Source organism: Argiope bruennichi, chromosome 10 (genome assembly GCF_947563725.1).
Source record: "Argiope bruennichi chromosome 10, qqArgBrue1.1, whole genome shotgun sequence".
Lineage (NCBI taxonomy): Eukaryota > Metazoa > Arthropoda > Arachnida > Araneae > Araneidae > Argiope > Argiope bruennichi.
Genome location: NC_079160.1, coordinates 126,538,356 through 126,557,728, shown reverse-complemented (window position 1 = coordinate 126,557,728; position 19,373 = coordinate 126,538,356).

Sequence of the window (19,373 nt, the reverse complement as noted above, 5' to 3'; positions counted from 1 at the left end):
TTGTGTATCGTCGCAATGAGACTGTTTTTATTCAGAACTTTCACAAGGACACGATTTTGAGGAAAATGAATGAAGGCAAGAGTTAAAATTTTTAAATAACAAACTGAATGGTTTTATTTCATTAAAAAGGGTTTTTCCTCTTCTTTGGAGTTATTCTACAATAGAATATATCTAATTATGTAAAAGCCAAATAAAAATGTTGCTGGTTAGTCCATTGATTTTGAGAATAAATTATTCTATAAAAGTATATTTATTAAAAAGAAAACTATTTTTCAGATTAATTATAATGCAAGTTTGAAACAATATCCATTTTGTCCTCAAATAAAATAAATAATTGTGAATGTAGAACTACCCAATTCATTTTTCTGAAAAATCGTCCATGGGCCTCTGTGTTATGGAGGTAATGTCTCCGCTTCTTAACGCGAGGGCCTCAAGTTCGAGACCGAATGGCACCGAAGAACCATCATGTAAACAGATCTGGTGCACGTTAAGTCCGTTGAGACCGAAGGTCCTCCCGCTGGTGTGGAAGCTTGGAGAGGGGGGCGATAGCTCAGGTGTCATTCTCGTCATCCAACCGTGGCTCAAAGTGACGAGGTCCATCACAAATTAGCCCTAGTGTTCCTTTCAAACGGGACGTTAGTATAACAAATAAAAAAATAAATAAATCAGAACCATCAATCGTGTGAACAGTTTCCGAAAAGAATTCTCTGAAAATTATTCGCATCGTTTTTCTCCTGCATTTTAAGATATCTCCGAGACGATTTTGATTCCGCTTCGAAAATCCTTCGTGCTACCGAGACATAAAAGAACGAAATTGTTGCATACAATTCAGAACACTAATGCGATGCAAATACTTGTGTTTCCGAAATGTTTAATGAGTAGGGGTAAAAGGATACAACAATAAGCAGAAATTCATTTAAGTTTTATTATATCACTTCAAAGAGTCGCTCGCTTATTGTTTTTATTAAAAAACATAAGGACCAATAAACGATGTTCATCAGATCGAAGCGGGTTATACTATCATTCATGATAGAAAAAGAACGGCGTGCAACCATTTCTCTTCGTTCCTCAGTGGTGCGGGTTCCTTTTTAAGGGTTGGAAGATTCGACAGTTTCGTTTCTCGCCGAAATCTGCATTCATGCGCATCAAAGAGAATGATACGCCATTTCCGTATTGATTCATGTAAATGTTCATTAAAGGCTATTTGTGAAGAGGGATTTAATTTAGGCCGAAGCAATTTCATTGAAGGAAGAACTACTTCCATAAACCTGTTTCAATTTTAGTTTAGTTTAGTTATATTAACGTCCCGTTTTAAAACAACACTAGGGCTAATTTGGGACGGACCTCGTCATTTTGAACCACGGTCGGATGACGAGGACGACACCTGAGCTGTCTCCACTTCTCCAAGCTTCCACACCACACAAGCAGGAGGAGGTTTGGCCTCGACGTATTCAACGTGCACCATACCCGCTTACACGACAGTTCTTTGGTGGAATCAAGCTCAGAAACCTGAAACCCTTCGCTTCCGGGCCCAAGACCTTATCACCAGGTCACCGCGGCTATGAACCTGTTTGAGCTGGAAGAGTGATCGAAGTCATTTTAATATTTCCTGAATAAAAAAAAATTAACAGTTTCGTTTCGTTTCGTTATATTAACGTACCGTTTTAAAACAACACTAAAAAATGAACTGCATAATATGAAATCTGATCTTCTTAGATTTATCTTGTATGAAACGATATTATTTTTATAATAAAGTCTCTCTGTATATTAAGATGTTTTGGAATATAAAAACTTATTCCCAATCATGTTTTATCGTATTAAATTAACTTTTGAATGCTACAAAAATTGTAATGATGAACTATTTCATTATATAAATTCAAGATAAATACTTTTATAAAATAACGCTTTTTGAAATTTTGTATTGTTGCATAAAAAGTTTGTCAAACCTCTGCAATCCATCTCGACATTCCCAAACACTGCTCTTCTCGTTCCAGCCGAACAGCAGAGGGGAGGAGTCTCAAGAAAATCGGCAGAATGTAGTTGGGAGAAGGGGGAGTGAGCCGATGCACTTTCTTTCAGGCGGGTATAATTAACTCCAACAAAGAAAGGGAGAGTGCCAAATTAATTCACTCCATCCTGCTCACCTGCACTTTGCACTCCTCTTTCGATCATGCTTTTCTCCCTCCACCCCACTTCTATCCCCTCTCGAAGCTGGTCATCTGTTTTAATGACGCAATTACCCTCAGGGAATCCGTCCATCTTTCGTTAACACCTGTAAGGACCACCGCGTGAATATCCATCAGAATGGGTGGTCACTTGTTGCGAGTTCCCCGTTTCTTTCGTCGACAGCCACCGATGGCCCCAAACAGATTATTACAAAAAAAGTTAATTGTTTCTACTTCATTCCTTTACGACTCGCTGCCTTCAAACTTTTGCAGGCAGTCAGATTCCGCAAAAGATTCCAAAATTTGTTTTTAATTCAGTTGCTCGAAAAGAAATATCTGCTTTCTTTAAAGAATACTCTTATTCCAGCCATTCCTTTTGAGTCATTTGTTGTCACAAGCATAAAGAAAGAAATAATATATATGTGCCTCTGCAAGCATAAGAAATAGACTACCTGTAAAAAAGTAGACAGCGATTGCTTATCGAAAAAAAGAAAAATTCAAATCAGGGCATTCATTTTGACTCATTCTATATATATTGTGAGGTGGAGAAATGTTTCTATTTAAATAACTAAAGATCGAAAAAATCTTGGACCTAAATAAAAATAACAAAAGTCTTTTTACATCGTTAAAGAACTCGATATTGCAAAAAATTTCAATATATATATATATATATATATACATACAGAGAGAGAGAGAGAGATTAGCATATCGATAGAAGATTTTACATTTGCTCTTTTTTTTTTCTGTCACCCAACGACGTCTTCAAGAATCTTCAAGATTCATTTTAATCTTCTCCACCATTTGAAAGTTCTTTGCGATTCAATCCCTTTCACTGATCATCCTTTTGAAAAATGTTTGGCAAAATTGGATGCGTTCTTTTTAAAACCATTCGACAGCTGATTTTTTTTATTTTTATTTATATTGAATAGTGAGATTCCTGAGCTTAAAACGCGTTTATATATTATATTTTTAAATAAAAACTGAAGCGAACCGTTTACTTATTTTTACGTACAGGATTTTAGTGTAAAGAAACAGTTTTTTTTCTTCTTATTTAATCATTTTAAAACTGTCCGACATCTGAAATGAAACTATACATCAGGAAAGAGCCTTCAAAAAGTCAACCTGAGTTCAATGAATCTATCATTTTGAATTGAAATGGCTTACTAGAATCTACTTGATGTCGCTATGAAAGCATACGATGAGAGAATGTATAAAAAAAATGTTTCAGGTCCATCCTCTTGCAATAGACATCTAAGCCGTCATATTGAATAAATGCTTGTATTCTCATGGTTGGAAATCTGTTCCGACGGAAGGAGTCTTCCACTTTCAAAATGTGTAGGTTCATTGAAGCGAAACTTTAGGCACATGTAAGTGAACTTTTCTTTTTGATTGGAAAAGAACTCATGGCTGTGGATGATATTAAATCTTAAATTTAAATGTAAGGTATTGAAAATAGTGGCGAATCGATCATAAAAGGCTGAGCCAAATGCTAAATGCCTGTTGTATTTTTTAGTGATATTTGAGAAGAGAGAGCGTGGAAAGGTATGAGGGCATAAATGGCCAGTCTGAAAGAGTGCCATGGAGGCAAAACGTTAAAACAGGAATTCAACTTTTCAAAACCGTGTTTAATGATTGACTGAAAATGTATTCTCATTTCACTGTCTCTCATCATTTGTTCTCGTTTCGCCACTGACTTCAAACATTTTTTCCCCCATTTTCTCCATTCCAGTTTCAAGATGCATCTTTTGATAACGATGTATTTTGAGACTCTGTTAAATTATTTTTCTAAATGGATATAAGATGGATAGATTTGAAGGTGAATGGACCTGATACTTCAAAATGTATCGAACAATCAGCGTCTTATATTAATGTAGGCTTCTTCATAGAAGAGAAGAGAAGCATACGAGGTCGCCAAATATTTTAACTGCGCCTCTGCAGAATGATTGAGGATTCAATCATTATCACACTACTTTTGAAAACAGTTCTTAAATCCAAAATTTTCCTCTTTCTCAATAAAAACTTGCCAACAGATTTTATTCATTATGTTGATTTATCGCCAAATGAGTTGTTAATTGCTAAATCAAAGGCAGATGAAACCATTTTTAAACTGTCTGAGGCCAAAAATGAAATCTTGTTCAAAATGATTCATAGTTTTTTTCTTATGAATAACAAGAATAGTGTAACGACTAAAAAAACTAAAGTAAGTAATAATGAATGCTAATGTAATCTGCTATGATTTAAACAACTTTTTTTACTTGCCAACTGTTATGCCATTTGTTTACTCCGCCTTCAAGAAGTCATATAGAGGGCTGCGAAGAGGATAAGCGATTACTGAAAATTTTCTAAAAGTCTTGTTCTTTTTTTCAAGAAAAAACGAATAATAATAATAATTTTTAAAAAAATGCTTGAACAATTGGTAAAAAATGTAAAGAAATAATTTTGCACTTATTTTAATGGTATTGGTGCTGTAAAACACGCAAGAAAATGTGTATTTATATCATTAAAATGATTACTGATATTAATTCTCAAAGACAGTAATTATATTGTTTTTCTTTCTTCCTACACTGAAACACCTAAAGTCATGATTTAGAACTTCTGCATGAAGCGTAGCATCTCGATATGGGTGGCATATATTCAACAAGTCATTAGGAATCCCTGAAGAAATATTATGCAATCGTGCTGTCTTTACAGTTGTCAGTAATCGAGAAAATATAACTGGGCAGCATTCTGTACATGATCTGATTTTTCGATTTTGTCTTAAATAGGGTCAATAGGATTTATATATGGTGATTAGATGTTCTTATGATTCACTAGAACTAACCAGCAAGTTTCTCATAACGATAGCGAATGTTTATGGCCTATTGAGATTGCATACTGTAATCTTCGAGGGGAAAAAATGCATCCCAGTTTAAGTACATGAGTTACTGTTTAAATACCAATAATCCACAAAAACTGAACATAATCATTTCTAGCCAGTGATTGGTCCAGCTTATTCAGATGATCTAGTTCATGTCATGTAGAAACAGCCCATGCCATTATGTAGCCATCATCAGCTTGCATGGTACCTTGTTAAAACTTGAGTCCGTAGTTAGTGAAATCTGAGCCACAATCGAACCCTGTCGTCCATTCTTAAGTATGGGATCACAATTCATTTGCACAATTATCCGCACAGATGACGGCATGATTTTTCTAGTCATCTAGGATCCAAACGATATGTCTACAAGCCCAATACAAACTTTGCAGATGATGGCATGCCATTAGCAAAAGTCCCCGAGTCAGTTTTTCTGCCGGCTTCTTCCATCAACGCTACATTCCACAGCAATTTCCTTACGGATACATCTGTCGTTGCTTTTACATTGACTATTACTGTTTTTCAACCTAAGTTGCTTCTTTGTGAACAATGATTACTCACTAGTTTCGCTCATCCTACAGATGCTGACAGCCACTACATTTTTCACAGGAAGAGGTAATGCCTGAAACAATACATACTCGACATATTCATGCGGTATCACCGTCAGCAGTGCTTGTTTAGCTGTATTTGCATACATGTTCATCCCACCCTTTCTCAGCCATCAGCACAGGAACCGCTTAATATTTGACCATTTGCACCCATACTTATTTTGTTGTTATACATTTAGCCTGAGCGCATGGCTATATAGGTGTACTTTATTTTATTTATTTTTAGATTAAACAACATAAGATTAAAAAAATTTAAAATTTTTTAAATCTTATGTTGTTCCATTAAATGCTATTTTTGTAAACCTGAATTTTTATTTTCGTGTTTTTCGAATCTCTTAACCATACAAAATACTATTCTGAGTAACTGGACGAGTTGAGGGTGTGGAGCGAATGCAAAGGCTAGCTAGATCTCCAAACCTGAAAATCCGACAGAGCTCTTTTGGAGGAAGTTGCTTTAAATCCCCCTTCAAGGCCATTAGATAAGCCACTGCATACTTAGTCTTCGCTGATCGGTCACTTCATTCTCGGTATGAAAAGTCGATGTTGTGAATGCATTGTAGTTAGGTGTGGACGCATTCCTTATTAGACACCATTTTTGAAACGTTTTCGCAACATTTTTTCCACATAAAACTGTGATGTACTGCTTTCTCCAAGAATGGAAGTCTCTCACAATAGTGCATTTTTTTCTGTATTTCATGTTTGTGATGAACTTAAGAAAATTTCTGTGTTGCATTCATTAAAGGACTATTGAGTGCACATTTTCTCCCAATTTCTTCTTCTTGTGCTCATTCGTTCTCAAATGAGATACAAAAAAACAACTGAACTTTTGAAGGTCAGTGTTTATTATTCTTTAGTTTTTAAATTTCATTGGCAATGCTGAATTGTAAAAATGTATTTAAGTGGAGTAGTTTGAGAAGCTAAATCGTACAAATTAAATGCAAAAACTAATACAAAATTATTGATTTTTAATAGTATCGAATGAACACCATTTGAATTTAATACGCTACTAGTCTTCAAAAATAGAAGTTTGAGCTGATGAGTACTATGAACAAAACAAACTATATATACTCTGCTCGATTTAGCCATGAGGATAATAAGCTCGACGACATGAAAATAATGTATGCTGAATAAGCTTCCATTTTAGGAAGAAAAAAAAATAATAATATGGATCTTACGTCATACATAAAAGTAAATATTTATCAAACTTTTTTTTGTTGTTGTTGCAAAAATGACAAGCAATGCTCAGCTACGTTTTACTTCTTCAGTACACTAAATGGGCTACTATAAATAAAACCCGCCAACTCTCTAATATATTAACGCAACATGACGTATTTCCTCCAAATGGATAAAATATGCACTTGTGGTCACAAGATCGCTTCTGAATTTCATTCACCCGGGTCGTTGCATGTTGCATCGCATTCACGGGCCCATAATCGCCAGACGTTAACTGATCGTTCACTCACAGTGCTTCCTTGAGTGAACGAAATTGAGGTTATCGAGAATACATGTACTTTTTTTTTCTTACATGCAAAGGAAGGAAATAAGGTTTCTCTTGAAACGGGGAAAACTGACAAAATTTAATCAGTTTTTCCACGGTGGAAAAACTTGATTCTCACCCACCCTCTTCTCCTTTTGCGCACGCCTCTCTCAAGGTATGGCGACTCCAATCACGCTGCATTCCTTTTTTGGCGCGCTTCACCCGTCGCACGTGCCCACTGCAGGAAGCACGAGCGTCCGAAAATGGTGTCAGTCGCTTGGAAGGGTGTCTACCAAACGATTTTCCCTTTCACAGGGGATGAGGGGTTGTCGGCAACCTTGACCTTCGTAACCTTTCCGATAACTGGCTGGCTGCACAGGAAGGGCAGGTGATGACCTTTCACCTGTGGGAGCCTGCGAGCTGAGACCCCTAAAAACAGACTGCGGACAGTCGGCTGAAAATGGAGGCAGAGGCATCGGGTCAGAACAATAGCAACATGCAGAAGAAAAATTTTCGAAAATGTGTTTAATAGTTCATTTAAGAACTTTTTTACTCCGAACATCTTGTTTCCTCTTCAGTTTATTCTCAATAAAGTAAGGACGATAAGGTATATTTTTACATAATGAATGGAAAAGATAATAGTGATGTAACATTCAAATGCAATTCGCTATAAAATTCGTATGACGAAACTATAGCGTAAATAAAATAGAAAGGCAGCTGACCTAAATCATTTCTTGAATGTAAACGCTGAATTTTTTATTGAAAATTCTATTTCCAAAGGAAATGGTCAAGTATTTCAACAGAATCCCTAACAAATAATATTATTGTTGAACCGATTTCATTCTATGCCTTTTTCAATCTAAAGTCATATAACATACTTGTATTCAAAAAAATGTTGAATTGCAGAAAAAAATGAAATGTTAATGGAATCATCATTTGTTCATACAAATAACATCTTAAATTGGGGTCACTTTGTCTTTTTTGGCACATTTTATTAACAATTGTTTCGTAAACGAGCAATACATATAGAATATACTTCAAGACTATCATAAACTATTGCTCCTAATCTCTAGTTTTAGATTCTATCGAAACATGGCAATGTCAGTAACAGTTTAGAAAATACAGAGAATGAATTCAAAATCGATTCAATTAAAAAAAGAACCATTTCGCCAGTTTTATTAAAACAGACTACATCTTCAAAATTAAAAAGTAAAGATGTTTTAAATTCTGAAAACAATTAACATTAGTACAACTCTTGATTTTTTTAGAAAGATATGCAAAAAATATTCAAAATATAATAATTGAAATGTTTATTATCCAAAAATCTAAAAGTATTATATATATGTATATATATTTTACAGTTTTATGAGGAAAGGTAAATTTTTACGACTTTCTGTGTAAGGAAGATCGTTTAAGTGCACAATATTTGGCACATTCAGTAAAACTTCATCCGCACGATTAGGTTTTCTTTTCGCCGTTTGTACGAAGATGTGATATCTCAAACTCCTCGACTCCACATAGTTGAGTGAATTCAGCAACAATAATAAACACCCGAAGCTTTGGTTTTGAAGAAATGGACCATCTATCTCCTGGTCCTGTTGATTTTCAATATTTCATCCCATTCGTCAGATCTGTCACTTAAAAATAAGAAGATATATCTTTATTGTTATGATCATCCCTCCGATTGTCTTTCTATTTACATCCCCCCCCCCAAAAAAAAATTTGATTTCCTGGAATTCTTGGAAAGAACCATCAACAGTGAAATTCTCCCATTAGCTTATTCCGGTCATTTGCCTCCCCAATGAATCTCAGAAGTTTTAGATGAAGAGCGATAATAGGCACTGCACACGTAAGGACTGGTTCGAGAATCCTATCATTGATCCATAAAGTTTGGCGTCTTGGTTTTTTTTGAATGCAGACACTTGACTTTTATTCAAAACGAGTTTGCCTGTTCGACGTTAAAATCTTGCTGTGTATAATATTTTTAACAGGAAAACGACGTTCGTTTAAAATATTTTAAAAGGCAAAAACAATTTTAAAATGCAAAGATATAGGTATTGAAATAAAAAAAATAAATTTTAAAAAGCGGGGGTCGTATACTTCAAGATCTTAAAACTGTTTAGTAAAGGAGTACCTGTAAAATTCCTTAATAAAAATAATTTGCTTTTCAAAAGTCATTTTGCTTTTCATTTCAAAACAATTTGCTTTAAATCTTTTAAAAAATGAATGCTAGTTGAAAAGAATTGAAATGGGTATCATTGAAAAGATAAAATCTTTCATTTTAAGCTGATGTGAATTTATTTTCTCGGTAATAATATCTTTTAACATTTACGTGAAGAAAATGTCACAATATGGCAATCGGTTCATTTCTCTTAAACTGAAGTCACTAGTGTTGTCGAACATACGTCACTTGCTAGCAAGAGCTTTACTTTTCTGAGCAATGGATGTATGCTGGTTTTAAAATGTTGTTGAATCACTCATTTGAAAAATAAATAGAATGACAGAGAAGTTCAATGTTAATAATAATTTAATTTTTTTTAGAAATAGTGAGCAAACCTGAGATAAACAGAGTCGAGATGATAAAATTTTGAAATTGAAGACGGCTTAAAAATATTTCTTCTGCAATCATTTTGCCAAAACGTACTGTAGAAAGAGTCAAAATATTGGTTAATATCTAATCAGTTGAATATTTGATTGATTCTTGAACTTTAAAAACTAGACAGCGTTCTTTCTCTTGTCGCAAATAATAATTGCGTCAAAATTTGTTTGAATTCTACCCAGTATTAAGAACGAAAAAGAGAGCATTTACACGCGCATAGCTACATTGACTTTTATTTACATTAAAATACTTCCGGAAAATTCTAGTACATTTTTTGAAAGTAAAAAGTTGGATATGAAATGTCCATTGTCTGTGAAATTAAACTTGAAGTACGTCATGGTATTTAAATCTAATTTGAACATTCTTCCGAATTTTTTTAAGAAAAGATTCTGATGCATGATGTTTGGCAGAATGCCTGATGAGATTTCCTGTTTCAATTTCCTTTGGTTTTTAAAGGAGTCAACAGATAAGACTATTATCACATGGCAAGCGTCACTACGAGCACCGTCGAAATTTAAAATTGTATCATTTAGGGCGGATGCGTAATTTATTAACATATTACTTTTTTTTCCGTTTTTTTGCAATCTCTTTCAGTAAGGATGGGATCATTTTTGAAGAACTCTGATTGTACTCTCCATTTACAAGCAACAATTGTGCGAACTGCGTTGAATTTGGAATTTCAATGATGTTCAACATGATAACTTGAATGAATTCCGTTATCTGTTAAAAATCACTCGCACGAAGACAAATGTTGACAAAACCATTAACTTTTTCTGCAAGCTGTGCTCAAAGAGCTATAAGATATGGAGGATATAAGCTCGTATCCCTCAGCTCACAATGTGCATGTAAAATTTTGGAAATTTTACGGAGTGTTGAAGACGAAAAGCTTCGAGAACATAAGTAAATGCGGCAACAAAACATCCAGAGATGTGAACTGAAAAGCGAGAAGGGTCGGTGTGATCTCAGCTGCCAAGACAAAACAAGCAAAGTTTTAAAGAGATCAGTTGATGAGTACGAAACAAAATGACACGAAGAGAAGTACGATATCCCTTAATATTTCTTATATTTTGAAAAGGGAAAGACAAACTCTTCAAGTGACATCTAATAAATACCCTATAAATCCCGCCTTCTAACACCATGAATATCCACTGAATTGCACTATGCAAAGAATAAATAAATAAACACATAAAATGTTTTCGCCACATTTTTTCTAGAGCCTGATTGTTCAAGCATTTTAATATTCTTTATTTTCCTTTTTAAAAAGTAAAAATGCCCTGCGGTGCTGAGTATGCTCCTGAATGTATTCCGTATGAATGAATAAAACTATTATTATGTCATTTATTGCAAGTCGTCGATAGTATGTGGGAAAAAAGAAATATTACAGGAAGGTTGAAAGCATCAGCAATTGTCTTTTGTTTCTCAAAATAGATTGGGGAAAAAAGAAAGAATGAATTATGTTTCATTTAAAGGAATGCATTTAATTTATAAAAGAATAATTTACGAGATGTTCAAAAGGTAGATAAAATGGGGAGTTGAAAAGATGCGCTAAAGTTTTAAATAGCAAGAAATCTAAATGCTTCTTCTATGCCAGGAGAGAAATGAGGAAAAGCGGTGATTTGTTATTGCGTTCTTTCAAAAAACGAGCGGGGATGGAGGTGGGGCAGACAGATGTATCCAAAAATTAACTCTTGATCCACGAAATTACCTTTTAGAGGTTAAAATGGTCATTTGCGGCGTTAGCTGCGAAGGGTAAACATGTTTACTGCAACCGTTTTTTAAAATCAACATCCATTTTCCCAGCAGATGTTATCCTTCTAGTAAAAAACTGGAAGTGCTGTTGCGGCACTGTATCATTTAGCGGACACGCGCCGCAGCTGCAAGCGTGCCATATCACTTATTGCCTCTAAGAGGCTGCTGTTTTATTTATTCATTTATTTTCACTTGGACTGCTCATCTTTTCTTGGAGTATGAAACGTCTTCGAAGTGATTTCTACAAACTGGGAGGGACATCGACTCTCTAATTTTGGAGTAGAAATAGCAACACGCATGAAGCGGTCTCGAAGAAAAAGTTAAAAAATTATTTTGGTGATTTGTCACAAAATAAACTTATCAACGTTGCTAAGTAGAATATTGCAACAAAATTCTGTAAATTAGGAAGTAAAATATTTCTGAAACTTAGTAAATTGCAATCTTTACTCTTGTCATCAAGATTGAATTTAATAGGAGCCTTATTTTTCGATATAAAAATACCAGAAATAGCGCATGTTCCATGCATAGCAGACGTGTCTGTGTCTTTGAACGAGGGGGGGGGGATACAATGAAGAATGTTAAGCATCGGTGCGGGAGAAAGAAAATTGAACTATCAGAGGTTTGCTGACAAGAGTTTCATTCACTAGGTAGCCGTAACCTCAAACTTCCTACTTTCCTTTTTAATAATGAAATAAACAATAATAAGTAATATAAAAAAATGGAATTCGTATAATAAAGTGTGTACTTTAAAGATCTAAACTGCTCAATAGATTTTCCAACATTTTTGCCCCCGAATACTACCGAGCACAAGGAAAATTTCGAGATAATTTATTAAATAGTTCATTTTCTGTTAATTAAAAATCTTGTCTTCATGCTTTTGATACCTTTAGCGTTGTCTGTGGAGGAAAATATTTAATTACAATTTATGTCATTCTTTGAAAATAAGTAATACCTTATAAAAGTAGCCCTCATTCAAATTAAAAAATTTTTTTTTGAATGAGTCTAATTAATTAAAAGATTCGACGTTTTAAAACCGTATGATGCGACCGATAATCTCATTCCAATGGTAGAAAGAAATGAACCTGAACAGTAAGGGAAATTTTTATATAATATTTTATACGACCTTTCACATAGAGAATATTGCATATATATATATTTTAAAAAAAGGCATGAAAATATTTTCATGCTTAATCACTTTTAAACTTAAAAAGAAAAAGAAAAAAAGGAAAGCGTTACACCTTAATGCTTCTACAAAAAATTTAGATCTAACGAGAAGTAAGCAATTTTTATTAGAACTAATTAAAGTGATCCGATTTTCATTCAGATATTTGGCCTCTCAATCCGGATCGGCAAGCTGAAGAAGGGAAGGCGGAGGTAACACTACTGTAGAATTGCATTAAAAAAAGAAAACTAAATAAATGATAAGAAGGGAAAAAACTGAGAAGCAATGAAGTAGTTAATTATTAATTTAGAGCTTTGATTTTTTTTTTTCAAAGGATAAGATACAGATACAGTTTATAATTGTTGTTTTCCTTCAGTCTGATTTATATTCGTACAATAAAAGCTAGGGAAAAAAGTTATTCAAAAGTTAATTCACCAAAAAATTAATAATTAATATTCTTAATAGTTTATTTATCGATTAGAGAAATGTTTGGAACAAACCAAAACATTATATCCATTCAGAACAAAAAAAAAAAAAAAAAAAAAAAATTAGAATGGTCAGAATGCAGTCATTGCAGTTGAAAGGTGGTGTTTTTTCCAGGAACTTTCAGCATTGTGTCAAGTCTGTGGTTTAGTTCACGTTACTGTATCACAACAATTCTTTTGAACCAAAGTCAACTAAATGCCTATTTCGCAAAGAAGTCTCATTGGCAATAACGTGGCGATTTTTCCATAAGAAAGGGGAGATGTCGATTCCTGTCAACTTCCGGTGATTCTGAATTCCACTTCACAAACCCCCTACTGAGATCGCGGAGGAACTGAGGAAGATAAATATAACATACAAGCAAGGATTCCAGAAGCGGTCAAGTGTTCAGTGACCACATCCTGTGTCTCTTCATTAACGTCCACACTAGAACCTTCTCTCCCCCCGTCGCATTTCCGCTCTTTGCCCCTCCCGCCGGGAAAGTGGCGCCCAACGCCAGTATCCGCAGACGATTAGAAGAAAAGGGTGTTATAAAAAGATTCGAAATTGGGAAAGGAAATCGCGGCACGTGTCGGAACAAAGCGGTTTATTAAATCATTGACCTCTAATTGTCGGTTTTTCCCCCCTCTACCGTAAGAGTCGGGGGCGAGAGCTGTGATCGTGCCACTGATATCGAAATGAGGAAGTGATGATGCGAGCAAGAACGTTCCGTTCGTTGTATTTCTTACTCTCCTTGTTGAAAAAAGTGACGCGGCTTTCGACAAACAGTAATCCAGGTGGTTCTAAGGAATCGACATCAATGTAGCCAAAGCAAATTCGTTTCATTTTAAGTGAGGAATTCACGAATTTTCAATTATTTATAATTGAAATAAAGTAATAAAATGCTCTAAATGAGCGAGGAGAATCCCAATTTTTTGACCCTATGTACTGAAAAATAAATAAATAAATATAAAAATATTGAAAAATCAAATTATAAACTTTTGAAACGAAAACAGAATTGTCTCATTTTTTTGTACGAAGATAATTAATATTTAAAAATACTGATTAGGTTTTACTTTAAACGTTACTTTCGAAAAAATTTTTCTCTCACATTACGGTGCTCGTGCATCCATCTTACCGATTGTATGACTTTTCCGCACTGGACATTTTCGTACTGGTCATAAAATTGTCAATCGATATTCTTTTGAAAGCCAATCGTGTTACTGATAAAAATTACTTCTAGAAGTGGTTGCAACATTTTAAATTTTATCTAAAAGAGTAAAATTTGGTGAATTTGGACAAGAGTTTTAATTTTTAATATTTTTGAATATTTAATGACATGGTTTTTAATACAATTTATTACTTTTTTAAATACAATGTGAATCATTTTCACGTTTGTCTGACAGGAGAGGAATTGTTTTTAATGAATTTACGAAAAGAAAATCAAGGTGAATGACATTTCTTCTCATAGAAGACCATGCTTATGTCTCAACAATAATTATTTAGCATCTGAACTAGCAACCTGGCATTTGAATCATCCATTCGTTTCTTTACTGAAATATAACAACGTTCAGTAATCGAAAGCTATTGAGTTTCAGGTTTTTGCCATATTTCTTCCTGACTTGTTTCTTTCATTCAGTAAGTTCGCACACAGAAATATCTGACATTTTATTATGATCACTTAAACAAGAGAGAGACAGAGAAAGAATCATTTCTTAAGCTTGAAATACAGTTCAGTCAGTGGGGTAAGTGGTGTTGAAATAATTTGTTAGGAGGGAGCAATTGCTGAAGAGATAGTCTTCAAATGCCATAAAAAGAAAGCATCAAGTACGGATGTTATGCTTTTATGAGATGGCGTGTTATATCAGCTCTGCAAAACAGCAGTCTTGTCCCAAATTTAAATTTTTTTGGTTTTCTTTATAGGTCCGATTCCAGCACTGTCGAATTTCCCCTTTCATTCGACCCAGATAGAGATAAATGATTTATTCGTTATATAACTTTTCATTTCGTATGTGGGCACGAGGGCGTAGCGGTCTCCTTACCGGCAGGAGGAAACGCGGTAACGAGTAAAATCTCCAGTAACATCTTGAAATTGCACCACTTTCGGGCGGATTTACCATTTCATAAATAAATAGGTTTATTGTCTAGGTAATATTACGACTGAAACGTATGCCGAATTTTAGGCACAATTTTAATGAGTTGTTTAAAAGATAGAAATTTATGAAGTTATCACGTTTCAATAAAATAAGTTTTTAATTTACACTTCAATGTAGGGAGGACTTTCATTCCAATATTTTCCAGTTTTATAAGTTTCCCTTTCTTTTCCTCCAGATTTTTTTTCAATTTCTTTTTTATTTGAAGAATACTTTTCTTTGTTATTTTCTTGAGTAATCAGTTTTTATTACGATTTGTCATTCAATCGGCATCGATATATTCGAACACTTCTTCAGTCAGTTTTCTGGAACACTCATATCTAAGTATCCTTTTAGTGATTGATACTTATCATAAGTGTCCTTTATAAGCTTTCTATGTAATTATTGTGAAAAATGACAGCATCAATGGCGAATCTATATATTAAAGCGTTTCAGAATAATCAAATGGATAACAATGCAGCGAAAGACAAAGGAAGTCACATTGAAAATATTCCAAAATAATAACCGATACATTGCAGTCGGTTATTAAACAAAACACAAATTAACATTAAATATTAAAATTTAGTAAAAATGGTGTGAAAATTCTTTCTTATCTTATTAATTCTTATTCCATTTTCAGTTGTTATTCTCCACTAAAATGACTTGGATTTCAATTTTTCTTATCATCAAATGAAACGAAAACAGTTCCAAGATCTTAATAGGCTTTCATAGAATATATATATATATATATATATATATATATATATAAAGAGAGAGAGAGAGAGAGAGAGACAGGAAAACCCAAACTTTTCGTTTATTGTTTTGCATGTATGTTTTTTCAAAAATTGAAGAATCGAATATACACACTTAAATCTAAGAATTTTAATTCACAAAGTAAGGTTTTATTTACGAAGACTAAAAGTGAATGTTTTGCATGCATGTAACATTCGGTGAATGTTGTGCATGTAAAGGCATCTCTCTGTCTGTTTTATAAAAATAGACCGCTGTTCGTAGAAGTTCTAAATTCAGTAGAGACATATTTTGGAGGATGGAATGCGAAATACGGAAAAATTTTAATTTAAATATTGATTTACAAAATATTACGCACATCTTGGCTTTTTTTATAGTGGTACTTCAAAATATAAATGTTATAATAATGCTATTTCTAACGCAAGCCATCTTAACATTTAAAAATTCCGTTCATTTTATCGTTTTATTAGTCTTTAATTTATGTATTTTTAATCTGTTATATGAAATATTATACAAAATACACATTTTTGGTTAAAATATTCCGTTTATATTTATGTATGAAAAAAACAACAACAAACAGTTTCTATATGTAAACATAAATGTGAATGCCGGAATTTTAAGTATGAGATTTGATGCATTTTTATGTATGCATGAATTATTTATATAATGACCGTAAATTCTAAATCTTTGGATGTATTTAGTTTCAGATAGTAAGAAATGTATCAGCTGTTATATTCTGTTTATTGATCTATGTGTTATTAATTAGCTGAGATGTACGTCTAAACGACCCGTTTATCTTAAAACAGTTAGAATCATCTATTTTTGAAACAGATGCGTTGAATGGGTTAAAACAGTTCCCTTCTGTTTAAGCCTCAAAATTTAGTAAAAATATCAATACATCTTTTCGTCAAATATTCTTGCCAACAGATAATATGTATAGTAAACGTAGACGAGTTCAATGAGTTTCGAAGGACTCAATGGACGTTTATGATAGGTACGGAGAAGTCGCGATCTCCATTTTGCCGAGGGCATCGGTTTAGTTGCATTGCAGTTATTTTGTATACGTGTTATTCCTTCCTGCGGATCAGCAGCAATGCGCCGAATGTCTTCCAAAAACTTACGCGAGAGCGCTGAAAACGGAGTTACGAAAATGCGTTTATGATAAAACACAAAGATGTTTTATCGCACCCGTCTGCATTATTCCCGGGTGTTTACCCATATTCTAGCAAAAGCAGAGAGAGGTATATTTAATATCTTGACGATCCGATTTTGAGTTGAGTTTTTATATGAAACCCTTAATAGATGCTTCTTGATAGTCACCGGTGTTGTATACGCAATGTATCCTAACCTCCAGATGATCCAGAATAGTGCAGTTTTTTTCATTCTCTTAAAAAAAAAAAAAAAAAAAAAAAAAAAACTATCCAGAATGATAAGTGTCTCAGTTGGAAGTCTAGAAAATCTGATACCATTAAACGAAACAATGTCAATCGATCAAAATGTATCACACTTTCTGAGATTTCTCAACATTTTGATAGAAATCTACTTTAGGAAGATCTTCTTTTACTTTACGCTATTTTTCTATACTTTCTTTCCACTGCTTTTCTTTCTCTGATAATGTAGAGGGAAGGATCTTTACAACTCTGGGTTCTCAAAGGAATGGGGTGGAAGCTTCGAAATGACGCTGATTCAATGGAGACGCTGAATCTGTCCATCTTAAAATTTATACAGAATTTTAATTTTAATAAGTGAGACTCTTTTGTAAAAAAGAGTTTTGTTTGTCAGAAAAAAATGGAATCCGAGAAATGCAAAGCATTGTAAATTAATAAATGGGTGAAAGGATCTCGACCACGAAAGAAGATTAAATATGAATAGATGGACGCGACTTTTACTAATTAGGAGCTCTTGCAGATTTTACGCATGCACATAACGCAGCGAAATATAAAAATATTTGAGATTTTTAGAGGGATTTTATTTTAAGGTTTAGATTTGAAACTTGATTAAAACTCGAGACGTTTTACTTTAATTGAATCGAAAATGATCGAAACAGCAGTTCAAAGTAGCACTAAGCTATTTTTTGGACTGGAAGCATCAGGATCGTAAGCAGGGAAATTTTGCAGAAGTTTGTTGCAAATTTATCCCTGTTTTTTTTTTTTTTTTTTGAAAATTTTTGACATTTACATTTTGGATCACATTTACGATGCGCATTAGCTGTTAGCTTTTGTTTTTAAAGTTGCTTTGTGATGGCCCTATATCCTCGGATTGATCGGAAAAAGAATTCGATGACGGCTGATTCGATGATGGATTTACAGTGCAGGAGTTGTGTTGATGTGCTCTTCGAACAGTCAGTCATCAGAGTTGGCCGCTTGATGTTTAGTGATGACCGCTTTTCTAGAGGAATTCAGTTTCGAACATAATAACCTACAAGAAAAATGTAAAAAATTGCAATTCCAGCTGTAACCGCGATATATTTCCAACTATCTAGATGCTGCCTAAAGTTGTCTGAAAATATCCATATTTTTGAAATACTTAAATCCCCTTGGGTGACTAAATCCAAATGATCTACAACTTCTCATTTCTATGACATTTCTTCTTTTTACTGTACTGAAGATGAGAGACATCCATATGCAGTCCTTTCGCAGCCCACCGTTTGAAAATAAAAAAATATATATATAGTTATTTCTGGATGCAGGAACAAAGAAAAAAGGCCGACGTGGAAGACATTCCACTTTTTTCTCCCCCTAAAACCAGTGTCACGTTCTTGCAGGTACTCTCTCCCGTCGTGGAGCAGGTGTCCCCACCCCATCCTCAGCGCCACCCTCGGCGGCCTCCACAGGCACCGTCAAAGAAAGAAGAGAATGGCACAAAAAGAGTGAAGGGGCCACGAGAAGTATTTGCAGAGGGGAGGAGGAGGGTACGCTTCTGTTCTTCCTTTCACTAACTCCAGGTCACGAGCGCGTTCTTCGCACGTGCACATCGAAAGTGAGAGAAAGCGAGCCGGCCAGGCAGAACGAGCCGTGAACAGTTATGGATCTGGCTGTTTTGAAAAGATTTCTGGGTGTGGTTGCCGTTTTGTGTTTTTCGAAATGGTTGTCGCGGCAAAACTGTTTTATAGGCTTTGTGAAGGCTTCAACATTTGTATTTTGTACTGATATAAGGCTGTTCTTCATTGAAGAGTTTATTACGCGTGAGGTAAAAACCGACAAGTCTCGAGATGATTCCACGAAACGGCGTAAGATGTCTTTTGGAACAGCTATGCCATTCATTTATTTATTTGTTTGTTTGTTTGAGAACGTGTAAAGAGAAAAAAGAAACCTAGTGACACACCAGTACTATGAAGAAAAATGTAAGTAGGCAAACAAAAAAAAAACAAAAAAAGTGCAACAAATAAAAAAAAATGCACAAAATATAGAATAATGAG